At 46.3% G+C, this 12,452-nt stretch overlaps 1 protein-coding gene across 12 annotated transcripts in view; it reads left to right on the top strand.

The window, feature by feature from the left end:
* Window positions 1-12,452, top strand: part of PKNOX2 (PBX/knotted 1 homeobox 2) — a 308,095-nt gene that overhangs the window by 66,225 nt on the left and 229,418 nt on the right. The window contains exon 1 of one of the 12 annotated variants that reach the window (XM_045894755.3): window positions 7,948-8,053. The exons of the other annotated variants lie outside the window; for them this stretch is intronic. The gene's annotated coding sequence lies outside the window, so the exon portion shown is untranslated. Of the gene's footprint in view, window positions 1-7,947; window positions 8,054-12,452 lie in introns of those variants that run through there. 12 annotated transcript variants of the gene reach the window in all.

The following is a 12,452-nucleotide window of genomic DNA, read 5'->3' as shown; positions in this document are numbered from 1 at the left end:
TAGCTCCTGGGGAAGGAGGGGTTTGCTCTGTGGGTCCCCAACTTCCAGGGGGGTGGCGTGTCCAGAGGCCTCGGGCTTCCTTGAATTCTCTTCCTGGGGCCTCATTCCAAGATCTCTGTTGCTGCTGTACTTCTCACTGTGAGGCACTTTGGCGCCATCCTTGGGGGTGTTAGTAAAGATGGCTGTCGCCCACTGACAGGCAGACATATTTCTCTCCCCAATTCTAGGAAGTGACATGAAGGACCTGTCAGTCTTCTGTGAAGGTCAAGCCACAGGAAATGATTATACAGCTCTTACTTGGTGGGAATCTGCTTAACATGGGGAATAGTGCAAAGATGTATCAGTTTCTGGTCCTGCATTCCGGGAACTTCTAGTCCAGCAAGCATGACAATATTTTATTAACATCAGTATTAATATTAAAATAATCATAATAGCAAACATTCATTGAGCAGTGACTATGTACCAGCCATTGTTCATCTGTACTTTATGCCTTATAACTCACTTAACTTTCACACTCTTTGAGGTGGATGCTTGCATCTTTCACATTTGAGTAATCTGCGGCACAGAGAGGAAAAGTCACCTGTTTTGAGTTACCCAGCTAATCGTGAGCAGGCCAGGATTTGAACCCAGGCAGCCTCTCACCAGTGCTCACCCTCTTATTCATTAAGTTAAATAATAGGTAGCCCAAGACCAGAATGCAAGACACATCATGAAGCAGAATGCAAGACATACGGGCCGCAGTAGTCCTTGACTACTATGGCTTCCTGGTGAAGGTGCTGCCTGAATTAGAAGAGGTGTGTTTGGATAGCTAGAGAGAGGCTTTGCCCGTTGGGTTTTCCATCTTCATGCCTGGTGAAGGTCTTGTCACGGGGCAAGTCCTCTTCTCCCTTGGTGCATGCATACACTTGGAGAAGACAGACCCGAGTGAGACCCTCTACCAGCTGCCCAGTGAGGGCTGGAAGGAGGGCCTGGCCCAGTCTGACCTCCCTCCCCATGGAAACAGTTCCCCATGGGCTTGCGTTAAGGGGATTCTGCCTAGATTCCTGGTAAGGAGCCTCCTGAGCAAGACTCTCAGGATCCAGGCTTCTTAAATGTTTGGGGGGAACCTCTGAGAAGATCCTCTAAATGGTCTCCAAAATTGTGGCTATTGTATCTGTAAAATGGGCCAGTAATCCCCTACTGTGGGGTCGTTGTGAATATTTGATGGAGGTAGTGCCTCAAAAGAATCTGGCCCAATTGGTTTCAGTTACCAAGTCCCTCTTCTCTTCTGTCCGCTCTCCTCAAGCCCCAGCTCAGCCCAGACTGGCTTCTCCTGGTCTTAGCCTGGAGCTGGGATGCAGAGAGGAGAGGTTTCTCTGTATGACCTGGCCCTTTGGGGCTATGTTGGAGGACAGGCCTAAAGCTACTCTTCTATTCAGAGTAGGAGTCATTCTGAAAACGTATTTGCTTTCTTTGGAACCACAAAGCACAAGGGAACCTTGGTTATAGGATGATCAACCATCTCAGTTTGCCCAGGACAGTTTTAATGTAAAAGTCTCTTGTCCAGTCCCGGGCAACCCCACGGAAGTTGGTCACCCAATGAGTCAGTTGGGAGGGAGAGCATGGGTACGGCTGAGGCTCCTGTACCCACTAAAAGCTGCCCCATTGCTCCCTCCATTTGGCTTCTGAATCTCCCAGTGACAGACAGAAATCAATGGAGGGCTTAGTTGAAAGGTAAAAGGCTTTGGCTTCAGACAGACCAGAATTCAAATCCCACATCTGCTGGGTACTTTGACTTTGGCCAAATCTCAGTGTCCTCACTTGTAGAAATGGGGACTTAAATAACTACATTATGGTGCCGTGTTGGGACGGGGCACCCGGCACGTGATAGGTATAACAGGCGAAGCTATCTGAGCCTTTACTTTTATTCCCAGTGCTGGGGATGGGATGGTAAGAAGGAGCTGCTTCCTTTCCCTCACAGAGGCTGGGCTGGGCCTCCCCGGCTTTTCCAAGTCCGCTGCACTAAGCCTGCTCCACGGCAGCGTCCTGGCCTACCAGCAGCCCCTCCTTGGGGGGTTTTGTGGGGAGAGAGATGGACACAGGTGACCTGCTGTTGTCCCTGCCCTTTGAGGCTGGGCTGGTGGCTCAACTCCAGGGCACTTTTAATATTTCTCTTCCTCTTTCCCTGACTCCTTTGATTTTTCAGGAAAATAGGAAGGCTCATTGGAATCAATAAACCTTGCAGGAGGATGTTGGGGAGCCTCTAGTCTAATTTGGCCTCCTCTCAGATGAGGACCTAGGGCCCGGGGTGGTCATGACTCATCTGAGATTTGACCAATGGTTAGGACCCAGAGGGCCTCCTGGCCAAATAGGCTGCGGAATTCTTTAAGCGCTAAAGGATAAGGTACACGAAGGCAGCTTGCACCAAGTCTGTTTTCTTGAAAGTGGACTGTCTGCTCTGTGGATCATTGGTGACACAGCTTAGATTCCTGGCCAGCTACCCTCTACCACTGCAGCCTACTCCTGGGCCTCCTTTCTCTTAATGGAGGGAGAGCTGTGCTCATGGGGAATTGACTTTTTTTTTTAATTAATTTTTTTACATTGACTCCTTTTAATGGTCAAATGAAACTAAGAAGATAGACACCATTTCCAAAGACATACTAAAATTCACACAAAAAAGAGGTGTTTCCTTCAGATTAACTATTTTTCTGATTAGCCACAGTAGTTGACCTTAATGAGTGGGGGGGCATCAGCAGATTTCATTCACTCAATGAATGGAGTGTTCATTAAGTGCCAATGTGGGCAGGGAACAGTTTCATCCAGAGCAGGGAGTATGAATGGGCTATTACTTTGAGCTGAATGTGTTCTGTTTCCTGTGGGGTTTTCCTCTGTTGCAAATGGATCCTCCATTTGCCTCAAATATATTTTCAATTTATTTAGCACCCACTGTGTGCTAGCCACCATGGAAGAAGACAAAAGATGATAAGATTTGGCCTCTACGTGAAGGAGCTTATAGTTTGAGTGGGGGAGATAAGCATGAAAACATGGGAAGTTCAGTTATTTCGGAGGAGTTACATAGCAGTATGTAAGAGTGGTTCATGACAAGAGATATTACAGGTCAGGAGGATTCATTACCAAATGAGAGATACTACTAAGAGTGAGGCTCTCAGAGGAAAGAGAGATCAAGTAGGCTGTGGGGATTGGGAGAGATGTCATGGAAGAGGTGGGTGTGCCAAACCCTTGACACTTACTACCTGATAGTAGGCTTGGAATGTGGGTATAACTGTTCCCATTTTCACATATGGCACAAGTTCAAGAAACACAGCTGATTAAGTTTGGATCAGAACCCAGGTCCCTCTGCCTCTAAACTTTTTCCATTAGAAATCCTGTCTCCCATGAGCTGGGCTTTGAAGTTTGAGTAGGATAGGATTGAATAGGCAGATAGAGGGAAGCCTTAAACAAGGGCGTGTGTGTAGGAAGATAATAAGCAAAGACCCCCAGGGCACCAGAGCCAGCCAGCACCGAGGGAGGAAAGGCTCCTGGTGGAGTAAGAGAGCCTCTGGAACTTTGCCCATGCTGACTCCTCTTCCCTGCTTTCTCTCCAGAACCTCTCCTCCCCACACTCAGGAGCAACCTATTGCTTTTGCTGGCTTTGAGTTGGAGGCTGGCTAGGCTGGCATCTTCCAAGAAGACCTAATAAATCCCTAGTGATCATAGTAATGATAGCAACACCAACCATCTCACACCTATATAATGCTTTTCCATTTACACAGCACCTTCGCTTGAAACCCAAAACAAACCACAAAGAAAGACATCCTAATGGTTGAGCACAGTCCAGGGCTGCAGGCCATGGCTGCTCAGACTTCAGAAGACAGGCCAAGTACAAGTTCCTCAGGCAGGTTACTCACTGTTAATCATTGTGTGTGCTCAATAAACAGTTGTTAAGTGGTTGCATTTTAGGGGAGCCCCACTCCATTTGTGGCTACCTGATTCCAGCACCCCTGCAGAAAGCAAGCAGCATCCCTGGTCCTTCCCTCCTGGAGTTTGTACCTCAGTCTGAGTAGTCTGTTGAAAAGCCTATGTGCATTTTTAGCTACTGAGTTCAAGGTTGAAAGAAATCTGGGTTTTTCCCCTTTGGTTAGGCTCTTTGGGTTCAATTTAATTTTCTATGAGAAATTAAATATATCATATATATGATAAAATTTGCCATTTTAACCATTTTTAGGTATACACTTCAGCGACATTCACGGTGTAATAAAAACTTTTTAATCTATCTATCTCCAAAACTTTTTTATCACCCCAAACAGAAACTTTCTACCCATTAAGCAATGACTCCCAATTCTGGCCTCCCTTCAGCCCCTGGTAACCTCTAACCTACTTTCTGTTTCTACAAATTTGCCTGTTCTAGATATTTCATATAAATGAGATCATAATATATTTATTCATTTGTGTCTGGCTATTTCACTTAACATAATGTGTTTAGGGTTCATCTATACTGTAGCATGTATAAGAATCTCATTCCTTTTTATGGCTGAATAATAGCCCATTGTATATGTATACCACATTCTGTTTATCTCTTCCTCTGTGATGGACACTTGTGTTGTTTCCACTTTCCAACTATTGTGAATAATGCTGCAATAAATATTGGTACAAGTATCTGTTGGCGTCCCTGTTTTCAGTTCTTTTGGTTATATATGTAGGAGTGGAATTGCTAGGTCATATGGTAATTCAATGTTTAACTTTTTGAGGAATTACCAACTGTTTTCCACACCATTTTAAGTTCCTACCAGCAAAGCACAAGGGTTCCAATTTCTCTACACCCTTGCTAACACTCATTTTCTGTTTTTGTTTTTGTTTGTTTGTAGTCAATCTAGTAGGTATAAGGTGGTATCTCATTGTGGTTTTGATTTGCATTTCCCTAATCACTCATGATAAGACTTTTTGTGTGCTTACTGGCCATTTGTATATTTCCTTAGAGAAATGTCTATTCAAGTACTTTGCTTATTTTTAAATTGATTTGTCTTTTTGTTGTTGAGTTTTAGGAGTTCTTTATATATCCTGGATATTTAACCCTTATCAGACACATGATTTGCAAATACTTTCTACCATTCTGTAGGTTGTCTTTTCACTCTGTTGATAACGTTCCTTGATGGACAAAATTTTAAAAATTTCAGTGAAGTCCAATTTATATATTTTTCTTTTATTACTTATAGTATTGGTGATATATCTAAGAATCATTGCCAAATCCAAGGTTTTATCCCTATTTTTTTTGAAGAGCTTTATGGATTTAGCTCTTATATTTAGGTTGTTGATCCTTTTGAGTTAATTTTTGTATGTGGTGTGAGGTGGGGGTCCAACTTCATTCTTTTGCATGTAGAAATCTAGTTCTCCTTGCACCATTTGTTAAAGATACTATTCTTTCCCCATTGAATGGACTTGGCACTCTGTCAAAATCAATTAACCATAGATATACAGGGTTATTTCTGGGCTCTTGATTCTATTCCATTGGTCTGTATGCCAAATCTTATGCCAGTAGCACACTGTTTTGATTACTATAGACTTGTGGTAAATTTTGGAGTTGGGAAGTATGAGCTTTCCAACGTTGCTCCTCTCTTTCAGGATTGTTTTGGATATTCAGGGCTTTCTATATGAATTTGAGGAAAAGGCTGTTGGAATTTTCATAGGATTAGTTTTGGATGGCATAGACCTCTTAACAATATTATCTCTTCCTATCCATGAACATGGAATGTCTTTCCATTTATTTAGGTCCTCTTTAATTTCTTTCAGCAACATTTTTCAGTTTTCAGTGTAAAAGTCTTTCACCTTTTTGATTATATATATTCCGAGGCATTTTATTAGATGCTATTTCTTAATGTCCTTTTCAGATTGTTCACTGCTCGTGTATAGAAACACAACTGATATTTGCATGCGATCATGTACCCTACAACTTTGCTGAATTTATTAGTTCTAGTAGCTTTCTTGTAGATTCTTCGGGGTTTTCTATATATAAGGTCATGTCATCTACAAATAGAAAATATTTTACTTCTTCCTTCTAATTTGAATACCTTTTATTTATTTTTCTTGGGTAATTTCTTTGACTAGAACTTCCAGTCAATGCTGAATAGCAGTGGTAAAAGTGGGCATCTTGTCTTATTCCTGATCTTAGGGAGAACGATTTAAGACTTTCATCACTGCTTATGATGTTAGCTATCTACCGCCCTTTAGATGATGGGCTACTCTTAGAGCCCTGTGTTGGGTGAGGATGGGGGCAACCACCTGCTTTATTATCCAACAAATAGATTTCTCCTGAAGGAGAATATCTTAGTCTGTTTGGGCTACTGTAACAAATTACTATAGACTGGGTAGCTTATAAACAGCAAAAATTTATTTCTCATAGTTCTGGAGGCTGGGAAGTCCAAGATCAAGGTGCAAGCAGATTCAGTGTCTGTTGAGGGACCACATACTGGTTCACAGGTTGTCAACTTCTTGTTAGAATCTCACATGGCAAAAGAGGTGAGGGAGCTCTCTGGGGTCTCTTCTATAAGGGCACTAATTCCATTCATGAGGTCTCCACCTTTGTGACCTAATCACCTCCCAAAAGGCCCTGCCTTCTGGTACCATCACATTGGGGATTAGGATTTCCACATATGAATTTTGGGGACACATAAACGTTCAGTCTATAGCAGAGCATCATATATGGAGTCATGTTGAGAGAAAATACCCACTAATTAGAAAATACCAATTTCATGTCAGCACTAATCACACTGTTAAAATGTCAGTTGAACTAAAACTCAAACATTTGTTAAGTTCCCACTATATTGCACACACTTTTATTACTTCATTTAATCTTGCAACAGCCATTGGAGACAGGCTCTCTGTTATAACCACTTCCATTTTAGAGGTGACAAAACGAATGCTAAGGGGGTGAGGTGGTTCATACAGCTGGTAGGTGTTCAAAGGAAGTTTGGTATAGTGGCAAGTTTCCTGATTTGTACATTGTCTTCATGTTTTCTGTCCAGTAATTCTCAAGGGTAGAGAGTGAGCACTGCCCTTCTTTGTGCAGTGTATCAGAACCTCCCTGTGGGTTGAAGGGTTGGGGAAGGCTTTCTCAAAGGCACCACCACTCCTCAGTCTGTTCTCATAACTTACTCAGGGGTACCCTGTCCCTGGTAGGGATCCACTGCTGCAAGGATCCAGTGTGACTGACAGGGGCTTGCCGTCACTCACAGGTGTGTGTGTGTAGTGGAGAAAAGGTTGAGAGCCACTGCAAACCATAGCATCATCCTTCTTTTGTGATGTTGGTGCTGCCAAATCAGCTAAAGGGACTTGTGGAGCTGCTTCTATCAGAAGGTTCCAAGAGGGAACTCTGTCTGAGGATTGGTAGCGAATTCTTCTCAAGAAGTGTTGGGCCAGGCAACTTTGCCCTACCCCAAAACCTTATACTGTTAACTCAGCAGTAATCAACACTCTTGGGGAGATTAGCTTTATCACGTAACTGTAGCCACAGGTACCTGGATAATTCATAGCCAATGGTTAGTTTCTGCCTCAAATTTCTGGGTCACTGGGGCTTTTTAAGATCCCATTCTGGACAGTGTTATGGGACCTGACTAGTGGGCCTGTATGTCTGCCGCAGAAGTGTAGGCAAGAGCCATGGAGTCGAGTCCCGATGGCATGGGGCTGCACCTGTGGGAAAAGCCTAGGTTTTCTGAGTCCTGGTGTTGGGTGCTAATCCTCAGCTTGGATAAGACACAACAGAAATTGCTGTTAATGTTCTAACTGGGATTCCTGCACACAAGAGTCCATATTCACCCAGGGTAGGGGAAGGTTGCATTTTTGCTCTCTTGGTTTTTTTAGCCCGAATTTCCTCTTTCTTTCGGCCTCATTTTCTGTGTGAAGGTATGGTTGAATTTAATTCCCTGCCCCTTCTCTCCTGTGTGGAGGAGGATTTGCTGAGAGTCCTCTGCCAGGTTGGCCATTTTGGTGCCCCATTTATGTTTTCAGCACACATCAGAATCATCGGTTCACCAGACATCCCTGGGCTGTAGATGGCCATGTGGACAGACCCTACCAAGAGGTATGTCTATTGAAATTCTGAAAACATACATATAAATAAACAGAACCAAGGGGCGGGGGAGGGGTAGCCTTGCCTCTTATTGCCCCAACAATCAGCCCTCTTTAGATGAAATTCAGCAAGTCTTTATTGTCTCAGTTCAGCTTAGCAAATGTCTGTGTGGTGATTCAGGTAAGATGCAGCTCTTGTCTTCAAAGAATTCAAACTCTGCTTGGCCACTCAATTGCAGCAAACTCCTTTCATCCCTTATTTCTTTATCATTCTATGCCCCTTCCTTCTGCCATCCTCCCACCTGTCCCTGTCACCTCCCATATTTTTCCTGTCCCGCAGGCTTGAAACCTTGGTGTCCACCTCACCTTTCCTCTTCTTCATTCTCTGCTCCATCGAGCAGCTATACATCCCAGTTTGCCTGGGACAGTCCTGGCTTAAGTCTGCTGTCCCCGTGTAATTGTAATGGCTACCTTTGCACTCTCCAAAGTGTCCAAGTTCGGGCAATAAATAAATGGTCAGTCAGTCTATAACCTTTTAGAGACTAAGGCTGTCTCCTCCCGTCCTTCTCCATTCCTGGCATGTCACTGCCTTGTTACCGCCACCACCCGGGTCCAGACTCCTATACCTCCTGCCTGGATTACTGCAATTCCCTTCTCCCTGCCTTCCTTACTTCCCATGCCTCTCATTTTGCAACCCATTCGGCAAATCATTGCCTGATGAATTCTCTCAAAACACAGTTCTCTGCTGCTCACTTCATTGGTTCCTTGCTTCTTGCAGGATAACAATTCAAACATCTTAGTCTGGCACTTGAAACCCTTTGCGGCTCAGCCTCTGCTTTTTTTCTACAGGAATCTCATTTCCTCTCTAATTCGGTTGACGCACTGTCCCGACCCTGCCCTGCCCTGCCCTGACCACCGTTGCTCAGGAAGGTCCGCTTACCTGGCCGTTCCCACAGATGCAAATCCCGTGCGTGTGCGTGTCCTTCAAGCCCAGTGTCAACTCCCGCCTCTTAGGTACAGCATTCTGAGACCAGCCCACCGCTCAGCACCCTCTCCTCCTCTGAACTCCTCGGCCTAGAGCAATTATTGCCTGCACAATCCATTTGGCGTCTAATCATGTACCGCCTCATGACTTTTCACGTATTGCTAGCTTGAGCTTGAGCTGAAAGTATTTGCTGTAATTTCACTTTTCATTCTCAGAGGTCTCTCTTCTCCATCCAAGTGAAGGTTCCTTGAGGACAGGAGCTGTGCCTTATCCTTCTTTTTATTCCTGATGGCACCGAGTGCCTAGTAGGGGTCACATAAAAGACTTCTCAGAAAACCTTAGTAGGTATTCATTTAAGAATGCTGGGACGGGGGGAGACCCTTCTAATCATGTAGTTCAAACTCCTATTTTATGGATGCACCCAAAAATGAAGACAAGAGAAGTCAGAACTTGCTCAGGGGGACGCGGCTAATGCAAGTGGCAGGGCTGGGCTGCAAATCCTGTCATTGAGGCCCCGGGGGACTTTCCCCATCACCAGGCTACTTTCTGTGTGTTGATTTTATTTTGTGACTGGATCACAACCATTTTCAGGTTTAAGTGGGGATTTAGAAAGCAGAGGGAAAGAAGGTAAGCAAGCCAGGAGGGCATGGCCTCAGTGAAGTCCCAGAAATGGTTAACTTGCTTGGCATAATCTTGGGTGGGGGGTAGCAATTAGGTCACGATAGGTCCTCTGTAAGTGAGTCGTGAGGAGGCGCGGGTCAGGGAGGATCTCCAGTCCTATGATTTTGGGTTGTAAAATTTCTGTCACAGCCGAGCCACCTGTCCACACCTCAGGCCATTGTCTCAGCTCTCTACCCGCTGTTCAGAAGTTATGGAGTGTGTGTGTGTGTGTGTGTGTGCAGGAGGTGTGGGTGGGGAAGGCTGGAAGAGGACATCGGGATGGGGAAGTGCCTGCTTGGAGGCAGCTGGGGCACATTTGCTTTGGGCTAGAAAGAAACCCGACTGCAGTGGTATTGAAAAGTGCCACCAGTAATGCTGTTATATATAGCTTTCAACTTTAATAAGGTGTTGCAAAAACTATGAAAATACATATAACTAAAAACACATTTCACTGGAAGCTTGATCTCGAATCCCTTTCTACTGCTCCTGTGTGGTGCTTCGTGCTGTCAGCAGAGCTGTTAAAACACAATAGAAAGTGGGTAATTGTGCATTATATGGCTTTTGTTTTCCGTTGTGAAATATTGACATCCGAAAAGAAAGTGGGATTATGGAGGTGGAGGGCACCGGGGAAGAGACGTGAGAAGGGAGGCCAGGGGATGAGGACAGAGGGTGGGAGAGTAGGCACCTGGCTGCTTCTATTGCAGCGGCTCTCTCCGAGTCTTGGCTTTTCTAGCCATAAACCTGGACAAGTTCACGCAGCTCACCGGTATGAAGAGGCTCTGAGTTGATAATCAGGGTTAGCAGAGGTCTCTGGGGTCCTGACATAATGTGCGAGGCCAGAGCAGGGGCCACGGCTAAAGAATGTGTCTGTAGGAAGTTTGGGGAGATAAAGGGCAAATGAAGTCAGGAAAGAGGTGCTGGAATTGTTTCGAGGGGAAAGCCAGACCAGTGTGTGTGCCCACGTGCTGCTGGGGGGGATCCTTAAATGATGTCCTTTCACCTGATGCCCAGACGCCCGGCAGGAGCTGAGTCCGGAGAAGCTGGAGACTTGCAAATGTGCCCTCTGCCTGGGGCACACTTGTTCCTTCCACAAGTAACAAAAGCCATAAAAGAATAATAGCTGCTCTTTATTGAGTGCTATGTGGCAGGTGCTTCATGTACATTTCCTTACTTGATTCTTACAACAGCCCCACTTTCTGGAGGGAACTGAGGCCAGGTCGGAGCCAGAACTCTCTGCCATGGCTCCCAAGTCTCCAGCTGTCCTTGTTTCCAAGGACCACAGGGAGAGAAGGACACTGGGGAAGCACAAAGGAAAGCCACAGCCGGCAGGTCTGGTTTGCGTCGGGGGGAGGAATCAGCATTGGCTGGCAGGGAAAGGAGCTGTGAGCTGAGCTAACTTGGTGGCAGCCCTGCCCCGGGGGGGCCTCAGAGGCACCGGGATCATCGGGGCCAGTCCTCTGTCTCCATACAGGTAACTCGCTTACCTTCAGGGTAACTTCTGCGGGCTGTGCGGCATTGCGGGGTCTGCCATTGGGTTTGAGGGACGACGTGTCTCTCTAGATAGATTACATTTGGTTTGCTCAGAAGGCATTTATGGCTTTATAAAGCTCTTAAATTGGCTCTTTTCCCCCCTCAAAACATTTCTTCAAGCTTACAAGGCCCGTTTTAGAATAGCAATTACCAGCTCCAATATCCCCCAGCAAACTCACGCTGTGCTGTTGTGTATAAACTGCTCGGGACATTTGTAACGCTGCCACACAGTGTATCTGCGCGGCCGCAAGCCCCGTCTGCACCCGGGAACGCCGCAGAGCCCTTCCTCGGCTCTAATTTATGGGCCACATAAAACTCTGTGAAGTTGCCCTGCATCTTTCCGAGGCAAAGTTGAGGTTTTTTACTGTTTCAAGCTGCTAATTTTTACCATTTAAGGCCAGCCTTCTGTCCCTGCCAGTGTGCGTGTGTGCATACAAGTTGGCCACTTTAATTTATGTGCCTCTTTCTCTCCCTGTGATGCTCATAACTTACAAATGTGTCCGGAGTATACAGCCAGTTCTCCTCCTTACGGGAGGTTGGGCTGCTTTGTCCTGGGCTGCGATTCCCCCGGACCCTGGTCCACAGCCGCCGGTTCAGACCAGAGGGGTTGGGGGGGTGGGGTGGAGGGGGGTTGGGGGGCCGGGGTGGGAAGCCTGGTGCAGAGACTGACACCGGCCTGGGGACTGGAGCTGGCAGCAATTCGCCCAGCGAACCTGGCCCGGCGTCCTTTCCCGTGAGGCCAGGGGCTTCATGAGGGCAGCACCGTGGGGTGTACAGAGTAGGAGGTTCAGAGCGAGGGATGAGGATTTAAGGCTGAAATGGAGAACATTCCCGATGTGCTAGCTTGGGCAAGCCCCTCACCTTTCGGAGCCTCGGTTTCCTCATTGGCGGGCTGGGGGTAGGATTATAAATTATAAATTCCTCACCAGGGTGTTACGAGTATCACGTATGCCGACGACCATGAAGGGCCTTCATAAGCGAAGGCAATATCCGACCGCGGGTTGGTAGCTATTCCAAGCTCTAAGCTGCTGGCAGGGGCCCCCGAGGAGGGGAACGGCCAAGAGCAATGTGATGTGTCAGGGCTTTCCGAAGTCAAGTTGAAGTGCCTCCACTGAGCCCTAAGTGGAGAGCCGCTGTGTAATGCAGGCCAGGAGGTGGGGGCTCTGCACACTCAGCTCCCCCTTTCCCTCCAGGGTCCTCTGACCCCTTGATAAGAGCATCTCGGCCCCCCTTTCCT

Source organism: Mirounga angustirostris, unplaced genomic scaffold, assembly GCF_029215605.1.
Source record: "Mirounga angustirostris isolate CCGP_5_RB_7025 unplaced genomic scaffold, mMirAng1.0.hap1 SCAF_13, whole genome shotgun sequence".
Taxonomy (NCBI): Eukaryota; Metazoa; Chordata; class Mammalia; order Carnivora; family Phocidae; genus Mirounga; species Mirounga angustirostris.
The sequence above is the reverse complement of the archived record's forward strand: the minus strand, read 5'-3'. Positions and strand labels throughout refer to the sequence as shown.